This window comes from Giraffa tippelskirchi, chromosome X (genome assembly GCF_054371585.1).
Source record: "Giraffa tippelskirchi isolate mGirTip1 chromosome X, T2T-mGirTip1v1.2.pri, whole genome shotgun sequence".
Taxonomy (NCBI): Eukaryota; Metazoa; Chordata; class Mammalia; order Artiodactyla; family Giraffidae; genus Giraffa; species Giraffa tippelskirchi.
Genome location: NC_137289.1, coordinates 84,957,236 through 84,974,025, shown reverse-complemented (window position 1 = coordinate 84,974,025; position 16,790 = coordinate 84,957,236). Strand labels below are relative to the sequence as shown.

The window sequence follows — 16,790 nt, the reverse complement described above, 5'->3', positions numbered from 1 at the left end:
AGGAGAGTTCCTTTTTCTCTACATCCTATCCAGGATTTGTAGACTTTTTAATGATGGCCGTTCTGACTGTGGTGAGGTGATACCTACGAGCAATAGTATTAATCCTACTCTCTTAAGGATAATTCTTGGAACTGTGGTAGACATAGATTCAGGCCATCAGCAAGATAGGCATTTTCTGTCATGGCTAAAGTCTAGCTATCATGCAGTTAGCTTTTTCCTTCTGGTGGCAGTAATAGTATCTGTAAAACAACTCAAGAATATGCATCAGATATTGATTCTGTGACTTTATTGCCTTATCATTAACTACTTGAGCTTGTTTTTTTGTGACTCACAGAGGTCTGGGAGATTTCCACTTTTCTACAAACAAAAGGCAATGAACATGAAAGGGGCTTTTGTACTTGGAGGGGAGATCTGCAGGTTTCTGCTTGGTTCCAAAGGCAGGTGTGGTTGTTTCGAGATTGAGTGAGATTTAGGCTAGGTAGTCTCAATGGACTGCTGAGCTGTTGTAACTGCATATTCATAACTTTAGCAGCTTTTTCCTTTTCTCTTTTGTCTAAAGTTTTGGAGAGTTTGTCGGCAACAGTGACAAGTGTATTAGTATACGTAGTAGCTCAATCAAGTCCATATCTTTTTACCAATCATATCAATTCATCTATTCCTTCAAGGAAAATAGTGGATCATTCTGATGGCTCAGAAAACTCTTTGGGTGAGTGCCGGAATGCTGTTTGGCTATATTTTCAAATCTTTTGGAATAATCAAGAAAAGTCTCTTCTGGTTTTTGTTTACAATGATGGATTTTTGCCCAATCTATTTCCTTTGGAAAGATTTTACTTATAGATTAATATAGGTTGTGGGCAATTTCTTTGTATTTCTGGTGAAGGTTTATGAAAATCATCTATAAGTGCCTTCTAACCCATCTCTTGGAGCCATTATTTTGCATTATTTTCAGAGACTAGTAATTGTATAAGCTGTTACAAGTCTGAATATCCAGGCTCATAAGTTGTTACTGTAAGGTCATATTATTTAGCAAATTTCAAAGGATCGTATAAAGGATATGGAAAATCCTTAGTTAAGTTCTTAACTTCTGTCTTAGTCCAAGAGATATAGATAAGAGCAAGCTCCCCTTTACTTGCCGCTTTCTCCTTAAAGGGGACAGCTAATTTTTAGGGCTGTCTTTATCCTTTCCCTTACACTCAATAAGTTCTTCCTTTCAAACTGAAGGTGGAAGAGCAGGAAGGTCAGGACAAGGAAGTTCAAAAAGAAGAAAATTCGAAGAACCAGACGGAAGAGGAAAGAGAGTGGGAGAATAAGCAATGGTTTCTGAGTTCCTTTCTTATTAGGCCCCTGTTTCTAATAATTTTTGGTTTGTCTCTTGCAGTGAGACCGTTTTATCATTCTCTCACTTTCAGGCTTTCAAAATGATTAAATACAGATTAAAATACACTTCCCATTCTGGCTGTTTGATCTTATAGCTGGATTTTTCTAATTGAGATTGCAAAGAAACTAACTTAGGTAAATCTAAAGTGCCCCACCTTGGCCAACTCAGGGGCAAATTATATTTGGTCAGACCTTACCATTTGGTTAAATCCTTGAAGGTGTCAATTCCATTGATGTTATACATGAACCCAGCTGAGTTTCCCATAGGTACCTGTTTGTTTGGGAGTTGTTAGGCCTTCAAGGCACAGCTTCCCACTATTAGTTTGGTGGCCTAATTCAGATATGAGATATGAGCTGAATAAACTTTCTGAGGATGATGTGTTTAATTGGATGTGTGCTACTTCAGAGTCTAGCTCCTCAAGGAGTTACCCTTCAATCAGTTCAACTCTTCAATTGTTCAACTCTGACAATCTAAAACTGCCATGGATGCTTGGAGCACTAGGTGATTAGCCTTTGTCATACTCCCTGGAAGGGCAGTATTTACTTAATGAGTGTAGTGAAACTCCTTATGGGACCACTAAACATCACAAGGATTAATCCTCAGATACTTGTGCTAGGTTCTTAATCACCTCAGGATGTCTTGTAGCTGGAAGGAACAAATGTCCCTTGTTCTTTGAAGCTGAATAATTCAGTCTCTCATTTCACTAGCAAATGGTTTGTTCAGGCCATAATCAACTTGTTTTTCTAAAGTTAAACCAAATTTAGCAAAACCCAGCCACCTATGTTTCCCTGGACCACCTGCCCAGATCCCTGTTGGTCCGTACCTAAGAAAATGCACCAATGCTTCTTAAGACTCCAAGTCTTAATTTTAAACAGCTCAAATAAAAATTTTAGGATCACTCAAACAGTGAGATCAAAATATTAGGAGAAGCCAGTGAGTCTCAAAGGGCCCATGTTGGTACAAAGAGCCAGTTAGTGGTGTCTTCCAGGTGTTCTCTGGTAGGTGTTTCTGATATCCTGACAGGAATGCCATGCAAATGTCAATGAAAAAGTAATCAGTAGTCCATCTATGAAAGAAGTGAAAAATTTTATTCATGCCAGCATGAGAAGTATAACCTAGGAGATAGTCTTTCAGAGAGCTCTGAAAACTGTTCTACCTGTTAAGAAGTCAAAGCACAGTTACATAGTTTTTTGAGCTAGAAGGTTATATATCACATGGTATATTGACAGTTTACATAATCCAGATCTGCTTGAACAAAGTAGTGGGTCATCATGACCCCTTATATATTATCTTCAAAAGAATTATCTTGCTGGTATTAGGAGAGTATTGCTGTATATAGTTGAGCAGGTATTTCTGCCTTTGGGGAGGTCTGGTCAATGCATAATGCAGATACAAAATGCATAGAAGGGAGAGACAAGGCAAAAGGGCAGTGAAAAAATTTATGCTTAAATTTTCCTTGACTTTCTTTATGAATTTTTATTTCACCAGAACTAACTAAACAAGCAAACAAAAACAGACCAGCAGTTATCTAGGCCATTCTTTCACAGGCTTTTCTACTTTCTCCTCTAGGTCCAAAGCACAAAACACTGCACCACTTTAGTCTGCTGCTGCGAATCTGAGGTTTAAAATGGTCATGCTGGGTTCATCTGAACAGAACCTGGGGTGAGGCATTTGCTCTCTATCCCATCCAATTCTTCACACCACCTCCCCATACACACATCTAGCATGTGGAGGCACAGAGATTTAGAAGCCTCTTTGTTCCATAGAAGCTTCCTGAGACTCAGTCACTTCCAGCCCAAGGGCTTCCCCCTCTCCCTCAAGCAAAAGTAAATCAAGAGACCCTGGATTCATTATTAATTCTGATGCAAATTCAGCATAGCTGGGAAAAGAAGGGATTGAACCAAGGAAACTTCAAAAACTTCAGCAGTATTGTCCAGGAGTGAAATATAACCCTACTAGTGAGACGGGAATCCAAGTTCTTGTCCACGGAGCGGAAGAATGGAATCCACGAACATGTAAACACTCATGGTAGCAAGCAAATAGGATTTAGTAAACAGAAGGAAAGTACAAAGCTCTTGGCATAGACACTGAGAGGGGGTAAAGAGTCCCCCCAAGGCGGGACTAACAGCAGTTTTTATATCCTTTCTAACCAATCAATTTAAAGGTCAAGATACTTAACATTTTTATGGCTTCTCTTGACCCTTGGATTAAGTCATCACCCTTTTTCATTCCCCTTGGCCATTTTACCATGGACCAAATGTATGGGCTTAAGATTAATGATCACCAGTTGTTTTTCCCTCAGGCAAATGGAACAGAATTTACTTATTGCCCTTCCATGGATATTCTGCAAGTTACAAAATATCCTTATAGTTTGTTTTATACCTGATAAAAACTTTGTGAATTTAGTACATGCACCATAGAGTTTCAGAGCTTTTACTTTTTTTAGACATTTTATTTTGTACTGGGATATTCCCATGTAGCTCAGTGGTAAAGAATCCACCTGCCAATGCAGGAGACACAGGAGATGCAAGTTTGATCCCTGGGTCAAGAAGATCCCCTGGAGTAGGAAATGTCAGCCCACTCCAGTATTCTTGCCTTGAAAATTCCATGGACAGCGGAGCCTAGTGAACTGCAGTTCAAGTGGTTGCAAAGAGTCAGACACAATTGAGCAACTGAGCATGTGTACACTTACAGGCAATTAAGAATGTTGTAACAGTTTCCAGTGAACACTGAAGGGACTCAGCCATTCATATATATGTATCCACTCTCCTCTAAACTTCCCTCCCATCCAGGCTGCCATACAACCTCGAGCAGAGTTCCATGTGCTACATAGTATGTCCTTGTTGGTTATCCATTTTGAATATAGCAGTCTGTAGATTGTTGTTGTTCAGTCACTCAGTCGTGTCTGACTCTTTGTGACCCCATGGACTGTAGCATACCAGCCTTCCCTGTCCTTCACAATCTCCCAAAGTTACTCAAACTCGTGTTCATTGAATCAGCAATGCCATCCAACCATCTCCTCTGTTGTCCCCTTCTCCTCCTGCCTCCAGTCTTTCCCAGCATTAGGGTCTTTTCCAATGAGTTAACTCTTCGCATCAGGTGGCCAAAATATTGGAGCTTCAGCTTCAGCATCAGTCCTTCCAGTGAATATTCAGGGTTGATTTCCTTGCTGTCCAAGGGATTCTCAAGAGTCTTTTCCAACACCACAGTTCAAACACATCAGTTCTTTGGCCCTCGGACTTCTTCATCCAACTCTCACATCTGTATATGACTACTGGAAAAACCACAGCTTTGACTATATGGACCTTCGTCGGCAAAGTGATGTCTCTGTTTTTTAATATGCTGTCTAGATTTGTCATAGCTTTTCTTCCAGGAAGCAAGCATCTTTTAATTTCATGGCTGTAGTCACCATCTGCAGTGATTTTGGAGCCCAAGAAAATAAAGTCTGTCACAATTTCCATTTTCCCCCATCTATTTGCCATGAAGTGATGGGACCAGATGCCATGATTTTAGTTTTCTAAATGTTCAGTTTTAAGCCAGCTTTTCCACTCTCCTCTTTCATTTTCATTTCATTTCAAGAGGCTCTTTAGTTTCTCTTTGCTTTCTGCCATAAGGATGGTGTCATCTTCCTATCTGAGGTTATTGATATTTCTCCCAGCAATCTTGATTCCAGCTTGTGCTTCCTCCAGCCCAGCGTTTCTCAGGATGTACTCTGCATATAAGTTAAATAAGCAGGGCAACAATATACAGCCTTGATGTACTCCTTTTCCTATTTGGAACCAGTCTGTTGTTCCATGTCCAGTTCTAACTGTTGCTTCCTGACCTGCATACAGGTTTCTCAAGAGGCAGGTCAGGTGGTCTGGTATTCCCATCTCTTGAAGAATTGTCCACAGTTTATTTTGATCCACACAGTCAAAGGCTTTAGCAGTGTCTACCTGTCCATCTCAAATTCCCTAACTGTTCCTTCCTCCCCTGCCACCCATAGCAGTTTAGAGGTTTAAAATGAAACTGCTGGAGGGAGGGGATGGGGCCATGACACCTTATTTGAAAACACATATTATAACATCTGGGTTCAAACACTACAAAACCTTACCAACAGACACATATAGGAAGAAAATGACAGCTATATGGACTCTAGAATCTCATTAAGTAGACCAATCTTCCAAAGTGCTCGCTGCCACTTTTTGTGGGTTGATGTTCTATAGCCTGCAAGTTGGTAAAGGAAAACAGCCCTCCTTGGGGAAGAGAAAGTTGCAGGCAGACTCTTGTGCTCCCTTAAAATGACCTCTGTGTTCTCAAAGTCATTAAATTGATGTTTGTTAGCTGTAATGGGAGAAGGAAATGGCAACCCACTCCAGTATTCTTGCCTAGAGAATCCTGTGGACAGAGGAGCCTGGTGGGCTGCTGTCTATGGGGTCGCATAGAGTCGGACACGACTGAAGTGACTTAGCATGCATGCGTGCATTGGAGAAGGAAATGGCAACCCACTCCAGTATTCTTGCCTGGAGAATCCCAGGGACAGAGGAGCCTGGTGGTCTGCCGTCTATGGGGTCACACAGAGTTGGACACGACTGAAGCGATTTAGCAGCAGCAGCAGCAGCTATAATAACTTGGGGATTGAGGTGTGACCAGTGTGGCACAACTTTTCAACCTCTCCAGGGCCTCCATCCTTCGCAGCCTCGAGGTTCAATTCTTATTGCCCTTAGTGAGGTTATAAAGTGGCCAGAATAGAAATAAAACCTAGAAATGTAAAGTGTACTTTATTTCTATGGCAAAAAGTGTGAAATGAGAGGAAAAAGGGGAAGGGGGAGAGTGTTAGGAGAGGAGGTTGCCTGATAAGGCTGGGACTTGTAGGGTCTGTAGAAAGTTATATAGATGTCTGTGTATAGTTATTGTTAGAGCTGGTGGGAAGGGAAGGGTATTCAAACTAAGAATGTTTTTTCTTCCCTGCTTTCTCATTTCCTTTCTGCCTTTTGAGCTTCCTTCCCTCTACTCCCACTCCTGTCCCTACTTCTGCCTTGAGCCTAGGGCCAGTTCAGGATCTCCATTAAGGATCCCTGATACATTCATGGAGTGGGGGAAAAAAGCTGAAAGATTCACTCAGGAGGTTTTCCCACTGTTTTTCATTTGTTCTGAAAAAGAGCACCCTCTGGAAGGGGATGGAAGGAAGTCCTGGGAATATGATCTTGCTCCTTCTTAGGGACTACAAGAAGGAGAAAAGCTTTCAAAGTACATGGGCAGGAACTGGATGTAGAGTGAGAAATGAAATATTTGCTGCCATAGCAGTGAACAAGGATGTCACAGTCTCCAGCAAATGCGGCCACCAGAGATGGTGAGCCTGTGAGTACTGAGGGAACTCAGGAAGGAAAAAATACCTGCCATCTAGCAGCCATCAGACTGCAGGCACTTGCTACAGTGAGCCCTGAGGAAACTCAGGATGTGTAAACACAGGACTCAGGCTCCAGAGAGGTGATGTGCATGTCAAAGGAATGATTTCCATGAGCCCAGATACGCATCTTTCCATACATAGAAAAGCACTAAATTCCTTGGTGGTTTAGTCTCTAAGTTGTGTCCGACTCTTGTGACCCCATGGACTGTAGCCTGCTAAGCTCCTCTGTCCACGAGATTCTCCAGACAAGAATATTGGATTGGGTTGCCATTTCCTTCTCCAGGGGATCTTCCCGACCCAAGAATCAAACCTGGGTCTCCTGCATTGCAGGCAGATTCTTTACTGACTGAGCTACAAGCTATGAGGGAAGCCCTTTGACGTATCTGGTTTTCTTTAACAATGTTTTGATGTTCAGACTACCTGCCCTTTGCTGCAAAATTTCCATTTAACCTGACTCCACCCCTTGCCTCTTCAGAGCAGTTTCTCAGAGCTATCTGAAACTTGGTCTCCCAGACTGCAGTCCTCATTTTGTCCCAGATGGAACTCTAACGTTGTGCAAAATTTTGTTTCCAACCATATGGCGACCAACGAAGTGACCCAGAGTGGACTTCCCTCTTTCACCTGAACTCCACAAGGAACCAGGGCCTTTGTACCAGCCCTCTTCAACTTCCTTGAGGATTCCAGACAAAATGAGTAAGTCTCCCCTGGTTCTCAGATTTCTTGTATTGTTTGGTGATCTTGAGTTTTATTGGGCGGTGTATAACAGGTACTTGTTCCCTCAAAGTTGAAAGATACTGGAAGCCCAGTTGAGAGATACCAGGGAATGCCTGCCCAGGTGAAGATACTGGGAGTGAGGGCTGGTTGAAAGACAGCAATGTTTGGCTCTGTTGTAGGAGACTGAGCGGTCTTGGCTGAGTGGTTAGATAAAAGATTGATCTGATGCTTTCCCTCAATTCAGCTGCCTTAATAGAAATTGTGGGGATAAAAGTGAAGATAATTACGATGGTATGATCACTCACCTAGAGCCAGACATCCTGGAATGTGAAGTCAAGTGGGCCTTGGGAAGCATCAATATGAACAAAGCTAGTGGAGGTGATGGAATTCCAGTTGAGCTATTTCAAATCCTAATAGATGATGCTGTGAAAGTGTTTCACTCAATATGCCAGCAAATTTGGAAAACTCAGCATTGGCCACAGGACTGGAAAAGGTCAGTTTTCAATCCAATCCCAAAGAAACACAATGCCAAAGAATGCTCAAACTACCGCACAGTTGCATTTATCTCACATGCTAGGAAAGTAATGCTCAAAATTCCCCAAACAAAGCTTCAACAGTACGTGAACTGTGAAATTCCAGATGTTCAAGCTGGATTTAGAAAAGGCAGAGGAACCAGAGATCAAATTGCCAACATCCGCTGGATCATTGAAAAAGCAAGAGAGTTCCAGAAAAACATGTTTCTGCTTTATTGACTATGCCAAAGCCTTTGACTGTGTGGATCACAAGAAACTGGAAAATTCTGAAAGAGATGGGAATACCAGACCACCTGACCTGCCACCTGAGAAATCTGTATGCAGGTCAAGAAGCAACAGTAAAAACCGGACATGGAACAACAGACTGGTTCCAGATCAGGAAAGGAGTACGTCAAGGTTGTATAATGTCATCCTGCTTATTTAACTTATATGCAGTGTACATCATGAGAAATGCCAGGCTGGATGAAGCACAAGTTGAAATCAAGATTTCTGGGAGAAATATCAATAACTTCAGATATTCAGATGACACCACACTTATGGCAGAAAGTGAAGAAGAACTAAAGAGCCCCTTGATGAAAGTGAAAGAGGAGAGTGAAAAAGTTGGCTTAAAACTCAACATTCAGAAAACTAAGATCATGGCATCTGGTCCCATCACTTCATGGCAAAGAGATGGGGAAACAGTGGAAACAGTGTCAGACTTTATTTTTGGGGGCTCCAAAATCACTGCAGATGGTGACTGCAGCCATGAAATTAAAAGATGCTTACTCCTTGGAAGAAAAGTTATGACCAGCTTAGCATATTAAAAAGCAGAGATGTTACTTTGCCAGCAAAGGTCTGTCTAGTCAAGGCTATGGTTTTTCCAGTAGTCATGTGTGGATGTGAGAGTTGGACTATAAAGAAGGCTGAGTGCTGAAGAATTGATGTTTTTGAACTGTGGTGTTGGAGAAGACTCTTGAGAGTCCCTTGGACTGCAAGGAGATCCAACCAGTCTATCCTAAAGGAAATCAGTCCCAAATATTCATTGGTAGGACTGATGCTGAAGCTGAAACTCCAATATTTTGGCCACCTGTTCCGAAGAACTGACTCATTTGAAAAGACCCTGATGCTAGGAAAGATTGAAGGTGGACTGACTCAATGGACATGAGTTTGAGTAGGCTCCGGGAGTTGGTGATGGACAGGGAAGCCTGGCGTGCTGCAGTCCATAGGGTCACACAGAGTCAGACAGGACTGAGGGACTGAATTGAACTGAACTGAAATGTGAAGATGTTACATGAGAGCTTTGCTCTGAAGCAAAGGGGTAAGACTCCTCCTTGCTGGTTACAGCTTTCTCAGATGAATCAGAAATTTACAGGAGTGGTGGAGGAGAGTCCTCATAATGTGCAGTGGTCCCATAGGGAAACCCACTCATTAAATAAAACGCTCGCCAGGAATCTAAAATAACAATTGGCCATTCAGCGATCCAAGAAACCTCAGTGATTTTAGACTGCTAAAGGGAGAAAACTAAGACACATAAGAAAGTTGAAACAACACTGGGTTGATGTCTTAGAGGAGTTAAGCTCACAGCAGCACATTGGCCCACCACACAACTTCATTAGTAAAGTTTATCTCTGACAAATTCAAGTAAAATGGGAAATAGAAACTGTCAAGTGGAGAAACAAGGAGCATTAGAAAATCAACCTCTGACTAACACCTCAGCCAGATTCATGTACAGTATGTATGGAGCGCACACTTGCAAGTACCTAGTTATTTGGGGAAAATATACTAAAGGAGATCCCAACTTAAAATGGCCAAGTTGGGATTCTTTTGATATTTCAAAATTGATATTTTTACACACACAATTAGAAAAAGCTAGCCATAAGATCAAATAGACTAAATGGAATGCTTATTTTGATTGGTATTTAGAAGCATCTGAAAGAGGAAATGATAGGGTAACTTCTTTGCAGGAAACCAACATGAAATTGCTGAAACTATATGAGGACTAAAAAAGGTCACTAGCACTGACTGTCCCTCTGCTTCTCCTATATATCCTCTTCTATCTGAATTACCTGGCTCTGATGCTGTCTTTTTCTCTTCCAACTCCTTTGCCTCCTGCTGCTCCCTTCCCCAGCAAGACAAGATTAGAAAAAAAAAAATCAGAAGTGATTATATCTCCCTTTAAGGTGAAACATATTACAAGGAGAGGTAAACTGTCCTTGGTGCTTAAATACACACCCTGGACCCCAGCAGAACTTAGAGTCTTGGCTAAAGAATTTCCCCATCTGAGTCCAAATCCATTGGGATTTGCTAAGGATTTTGAATTAACTATCCAGACCTACAAACCCAGGTTTTTAGATCAGTATCAATTAGTATTTACTCATTTAGAAATTAAAGGATATTTTGCCCTAAAAATGTGGGAGCTCTTTTATTACATACACAGTTAAGGTTAAAAAGCTGGCTTGGTAAAAATATCATTTCAGATTTCTGACTTTAAACAAAGGCCTTGTAAAGGGGAACTTGCATTTCTCAGTGTCTTTGAGATGTAAATGACTTTCCTAGGACTTTCTTTGTACGTGTGCATTTGCATGTACATGTTTTGAAACCTTGACCTCTGCCATGCTATTTTTGAAAGTAAACTCTCCAGAGTTTACTTTGGTTACATCCTCCCCCACTCTCTTATGAAGAAACCTCTTGTGTCTTAGTGGTTTGAACCACTATATATATTATATATATATAATGGTTTTATTAATGGACAAATGTTGGCAACACTAACAAATCAGTGAATCTAGAGCACTCTCATTATAAACAGCTGTTTTATTGGTACCTATAAAAACAAAAATCAAATTACACATTGAAAAAATATATCTAATGATTAACCTAAGAAATTCTTTAGTTTAAAACAAGTAAGAAAAACTGGCTTGAGAAGCTTCGTTTGTGGTCTTTGCTTCCCCTCAGTGGGTCTTACAGATGCTTATAAGAGTATTAGAATAGTTAATGTTAACAGGAAAAACTTGTAAGGAAAGTCTAGATACCATTTCCAACAAGGTAGAAATTTTTTCTTTTTTTAAAAAATTTATTTTAGTTGGAGGTTAATTACTTTACAATATTGTGGTGGTTTTTGCCATACATCCACATGAATCAGCCATGGGTGTACATGTGTTCCCCATCCTGACCCTCCCTCCCACCTCCCTGCCCATCCCATCCCTCAGGGTCATCCCAGTGCACCACCCTGAGCACCCTGTCTCATGCATCAAACCTGGACTGGCGATCTATTTCACATATAATAATATACATGTTTCAATGCTATTCTCTCAAATCATCCCACCCTTGCCTTCTCCCACAGAGTCCAAAAGTCTGTTCTTTACATCTATGTCTCTTTTGCTGTCTCACACATAGGGTCATTGTTACTATCTTTTTAAATTCCATATATATGCGTTAATATACTGTATTGGTGTTTTTCTTTCTGACTTACTTTGCTGTGTATAATAGGCTCCAGTTTCATCCACCTCATTAGAATTGATTCAAATGCATTCTTTTTAATAGCTGAGTAATATTCCATTGTGTGTATGTACCACAGCTTTCTTATCCATTTGTCTACCAATGGACATATAGGTTGCTTCCATGTCCTGGCTATTTTAAACAGTGCTGCGATGAACATTGTGGTACACGTGATCAAGGTAGAAATTTTTAAAGAATTATCTCAAGTGAATAATGAAATCTTTAGATGGTTATTTAAAATGAGACAAACAAAATGGACATTTATGTGATTTAAACAGGTTTTAATACTACTACACTACTTAAAGTTAAATGGGCCAAAAGGGACTCCCTACTAGTCTCTAGCATTGAAAGCTAGACAAGAGCATTCTATTTATCCCAGTTTTAAAATATTTAAGAGGCTGAAAAAATTTACACTGAGATGCCTGACCAGCAATTATTTGGGTGACAATTAGGTCAAAGAGCCTGAATTCCTTGGCTCAACAACCCTGTGGGGATCCTGGAGCCTTTTATATAAAAGTGGGTAAAATGGACAGGAAATGAAATGAAGGAAAAGAAAAGTCTTAAAACTCCTCCTGTAAGATCAAAGCTTGTTGATATGATCCTAATGCAGAGTAAAGTTAATGATATAAAAGTTGACAGAATTGAGATGAAAGTGTATAAAATTGGTATACTTGAATGCACCTTAAATAAGATGATTAGATCTCTTTTGTTTAATTATATTGTGGAATAGGCATGTTTCACTGGGGAATTCGTCCCCTGTGTGGTATTATAAACAAAGCATATAAATCTGTACCTCAGTAAATATTAAAGAAAAACAATAGGGTTACCTGAGCCATACAAATAAATAAAAACTGGAAACTAACATTCAAGGGCTAATACAAATAAAAATAGTGATTTTGTTGTGGGTTTAATTTATTATCTCAGAAAGAAGGTCTTTGCTGAATGCCTTATATAAACCTTTGAGGGCATGTGTCAACTAAAAAAATGCACAACATAAAAGTTGTGAGTTAAATTTTATTTGGAGCAAGATGAGGACTGCAGCCTGGGAGACAACAACTCCGATAGCTCTAAGAAACTGTTCCAAAGAGCCAGGGAGGAAAGATCAGTATATATGTGATTTTGGTAAAGGGAGAATACATGCAACTAAGCACATATTTCTCCAGAAGGTTTCTACCAATCTCATGAAGCTTTTGCTAGTCATGAGGAATAGTCATCTCCATGAAGGATTTTAGTGCTTCTCTATATATGCGGAGATACAAGAATTGGGTTCATAAAATCAGTTCCTGAAAATATCTAAGTGAAAATCTGTCCTGCCAGTTTTTCCTTGAACACAAAGTGCCTCATTTCTACTCTACACAATGAACTCCTTTCAGTGGGTGTTGAAGATCAGCAGCTATAGCAGCACATGATTTAATCCTTGTAGAGGCAGGTGGCAAGTACCCATGGCAAGTGCCAATTTGTAGTTGACAGGGCCCCCTCTTGTTCCTAAATTTGACCATACTTTGGGAGACATTTCATGACCATTTCAATCCCATGGTCCTAGGAAATCTCATTCCTATGTTTGGTGAAGGTTTTGCTGATAGTCTGCTCATTATGCTATTACTGGACTAGGTCTTATCAACAGTAATCAAAGGGTTCTGGGCCAACCTGTCTTACTCAGTTTGTTATGGTCCAGGAAAAATTCCCTCTTGTTGCATCCATATCTAGAGTTATACTTTTACAATCATTGATCTAATATAAAGCTATTTTTGTAGGAGGCTCTGTCACACATTTGGTAATATAAGAAACAGCAATCTTATAAAACTGGCAAAGTATAAATAACATAGCTAGCAGTATTATTAAAGTCATAAGTAAGAATTAAGCCAAGAACTTCCATTAGGTGTTATTCAGTTGCTCAGTCATGTCTGACTGTTTGCAACCCCTTGGACTACAGTACGCCAGGCTTCCCTGTCCTTCACTATCTCCCAGAGTTTGCTCAAACTCATGTCCATTGAATCGGTGATGCCATCCAACCATGTCGTCCTCTGTCTTCCCCTTCTCCTCCTGCCTTCAATCTTTTCCAGCATCAGGGTCTTTTCCAATGAGTTGGCTCTTCACATCAGGTGGCCAAGTGTAGCCCAGTATATTCTCAGATCATCTAACTTTGTCTATTCTGTACCAATCTTTATCTTTCAGGGAAATTATACATTGGCATTGTTCATAAGGATCCCAGCCCAATTTCTAATGTTACTAGGCTGGTTATCCTCAGTATAATTTGATTGTTCCCAGATAAAGGAGAGCCTTAAAACTTAAATGACCACAGCCTGGTGTTAACCACATAAATCCATCCCATAATTGTGGCAAGGTTTATTCCTTGGCTAAATTTTTGCTTGTTGCTCTGATTGAGCTTGAGTAACTTAGTCATATTTATGGCCAGGGTCAGAGCAGGTATGTATTACATACAGGTAATTGGCCAGAACCCAGCAATTGGATTGATTTTTAAAATTAGCATAGGATTGCGTCCATGATAGAAACCACTTGATCTATATGCAAATGTCCAAGAAGTCAAGAAAACATTATAAACTAAATGATCATATGAATCAGGTCCAGCATCTTGGGTAAGCTATTTTCTGATGTTGTCTTCTTCTTGGCCTGTTTTAGATGTGGTTTCCTTTGATTATTGTTTTAAGGTGAGTTTGAAGTCTTCAGTCCTCTTTATAGACCAGTCTGGTGCAGGGGCATTTACAAGTGGGAATTAATCCAAGAGTCAATTTCCCTTATTTTACTGTGCATGAGCTAGTTAAGAGTACATGATAAAAAGTCCTTTCATCCAGGTTGGAGACAGTCCTTTAAATTGTGTCTTTTCCAGTATACATAATCCCCTGCATGCAGGTCATGGGGCATCTGATCTTCATCCAGAGATTACTGAGATAAGCTTCAGAAACAAAACTTAGAATGTCCTTTAAATAATTTAATTAACTTAAAGCATAACATCAAAGAACCATCTGTGAAATGAGTCAGTAAATACAGACCTCCATTAGTGTAACTGGTATTTAATATTCATTGAAACATAATCTTTTTCTCTCTAAAATTTCTCTCATTTCTACCAAATATATCCAAATTAAAACTAAATTCTGGCAAATAAACAAGTCTGGTTTCAGTAAACTTGGCCTAATAATTTATATAACTATAACTGATCAAATAGGCTCTTTGCTGAAACTTATAAAAATCATATTTATTTATTTATTTTAATTATTTGGCTGAAATGGGTCTTAGTTGCAGCATGCAGTATCTTTGATCTTCATTTGGACATGCAGAATCTTTAGTTGTGGCATGTGAACCCTTAGTTGCAGCACGTGGGATTTAGTTCCTTGACCAGGGATTGAACTTGGGCCCCCTGCATTGGGAGCACAGTCTTTACCTCTGGACCACCAGGGAAGTCCCTATTTGTTTATTTTTAATTGGAGGATAATTGGTTGACAATATTGTGTTGGTTTCTGCCATATATCAAAATGAATCAGCCATAGGTATACGTATATCTCCTCCCCCTAGAACCTTCCTCCCACCTCTCACACCATCCCACTCCTCTAGGTTGTCACAGAGCACCCATCTGAGCTCCCAGTACTATATAACAGCATTCCGCTAGCTATCTGTTTTACATATGGTAATATATATGTTTCACTCCTACTCTTTCAATTCATCCCACCCTTTCCTTCCCCTGCTCTGTCCACAAGTCTACATCTGCGTCACCTTTGCTACCCTGCAGATAGGTTCATCAGTACCTTGTTTCTAGATTCCATATGTATGCATTAATATACCAAATTTGTTTTTCTCTGTTCTTAAATTTTAATTGGAGACTTATTACTTTACAATATTGTAGTGGTTTTTGCCATACATTCACATGAATCAGCCATGGGTGTACGTGTCCCCCATCCTGAAACCCCCTCCTACCTCCTTTCCCATCCCCTCCTTCAAGGTTGTCCTAGTGCACTGGCTTTGAGTGCCGTGTTTCATGCATCGAACTTGGACTGGTGATCTATTTCAAATGTGGTAATATGCATGTTTCAATGCTATTCTCTCAAGTCATCCCACCCTCACTTTCTCCCACAGAGTCCAAAAGTCTGTTCTTTATATCTGTGTCTCTTTTGCTATCTCGCATATACGGACATCGTTACCATCTTTCTAAACTCCGTATACATGCGTTATTATATTGTATTGGTGTTTTTCTTTCTGACTTACTTCACTCTGTATAATAGGCTCCAGTTTCATTCACCTCGTTAGAACTCATTGAAATGTGTTCCTTTTTTAAAATTGATTAATTTATTTTAATTGGAGGCTAATTACTTTACAATATTGTAGTGGCTTTTGCCATACATTCACATGAATCAGCCATGGGTGTACATGTGTCCCCCATCCTGAACCCCCCTTCCACCTCCCTCCCCATCCCATCCCTCAGGGATGTCCCAGTGCACCGGCCCTGAGCACCCTATCTGATGCATCGCACCGGGACTGGTGATCTATTTCACATAAGGTAATATACATGTTTCAATGCTATTCTCTCAGATAATCCCACCTTCACCTTCTCCCACAGAGTCCAAAGTCTGTTCTTTATATCTGTGTCTCTTTTGCTGTCTCACATATAGGGTCATCATTACCATCTTTCTAAATTCCATATACATGCATTAGTATACTTACTGGTGATTTTCTTTCTGACTTACTTCACTCTGTATAATAGGTTCCAGTTTCATCCACCTCATTAGAACTGATTCAAATGCATTCTTTTTAATAGCTGAGTAATATTCCATTGTGTATATGTATCACAGATTTCTTATCCATTCATTTGCTGATGGACATCTAGGTTGCTTCCATGTGCTAGCCATTGTAAAGAGTGCTGCAATGAACATTGGGGGTACACATGTCTCTTTCCATTCTGGTTTCCTCAGTGTGTATGCCCAGCAGTGGGATTGCTGGGTCATATGTACGCCCTAATTTTTATGATTTGTTTTCTTCTACTAACCCTGGGGTTCCTCATTTCTTCTTTTTCTAGTTGCTTTAGATGCAAAGTTAGATTATTTATTTGATTTTTCTCTTGTTTCTTCAGGTAAGCTTGTATTGCTATGAACCTTCCCCTTAGCAGTGCTTTTACTGAATCCCATAGGTTTTGGGTTGTCATGTTTTCATTTTCATTTGTTTATATGCATATTTTGATTTCTGTTTTGATTTCTTCTCTGATTTGTTGGTTATTCAGAAGCGTGTTGGTTAGCCTCCATATGTTTGTATTTTCAATAGTTTTTTCCCTAGTTGACATCTAATCTTACTGCAT

At 40.0% G+C, this 16,790-nt stretch overlaps 1 long non-coding RNA gene across 1 annotated transcript in view; it reads left to right on the top strand.

Annotated features, from left to right (window-relative positions):
* Positions 1-10,402, top strand: part of LOC145536833 (uncharacterized) — a 40,685-nt gene extending 30,283 nt beyond the window's left edge. Inside the window, exons 2-3 of the long non-coding RNA XR_014076040.1 lie at positions 7,361-7,460; positions 7,726-10,402. This is a non-coding gene — a long non-coding RNA (uncharacterized LOC145536833). The remainder of the gene's footprint in view (positions 1-7,360; positions 7,461-7,725) is intronic.
* Positions 10,403-16,790: the final 6,388 nt, after the last annotated feature.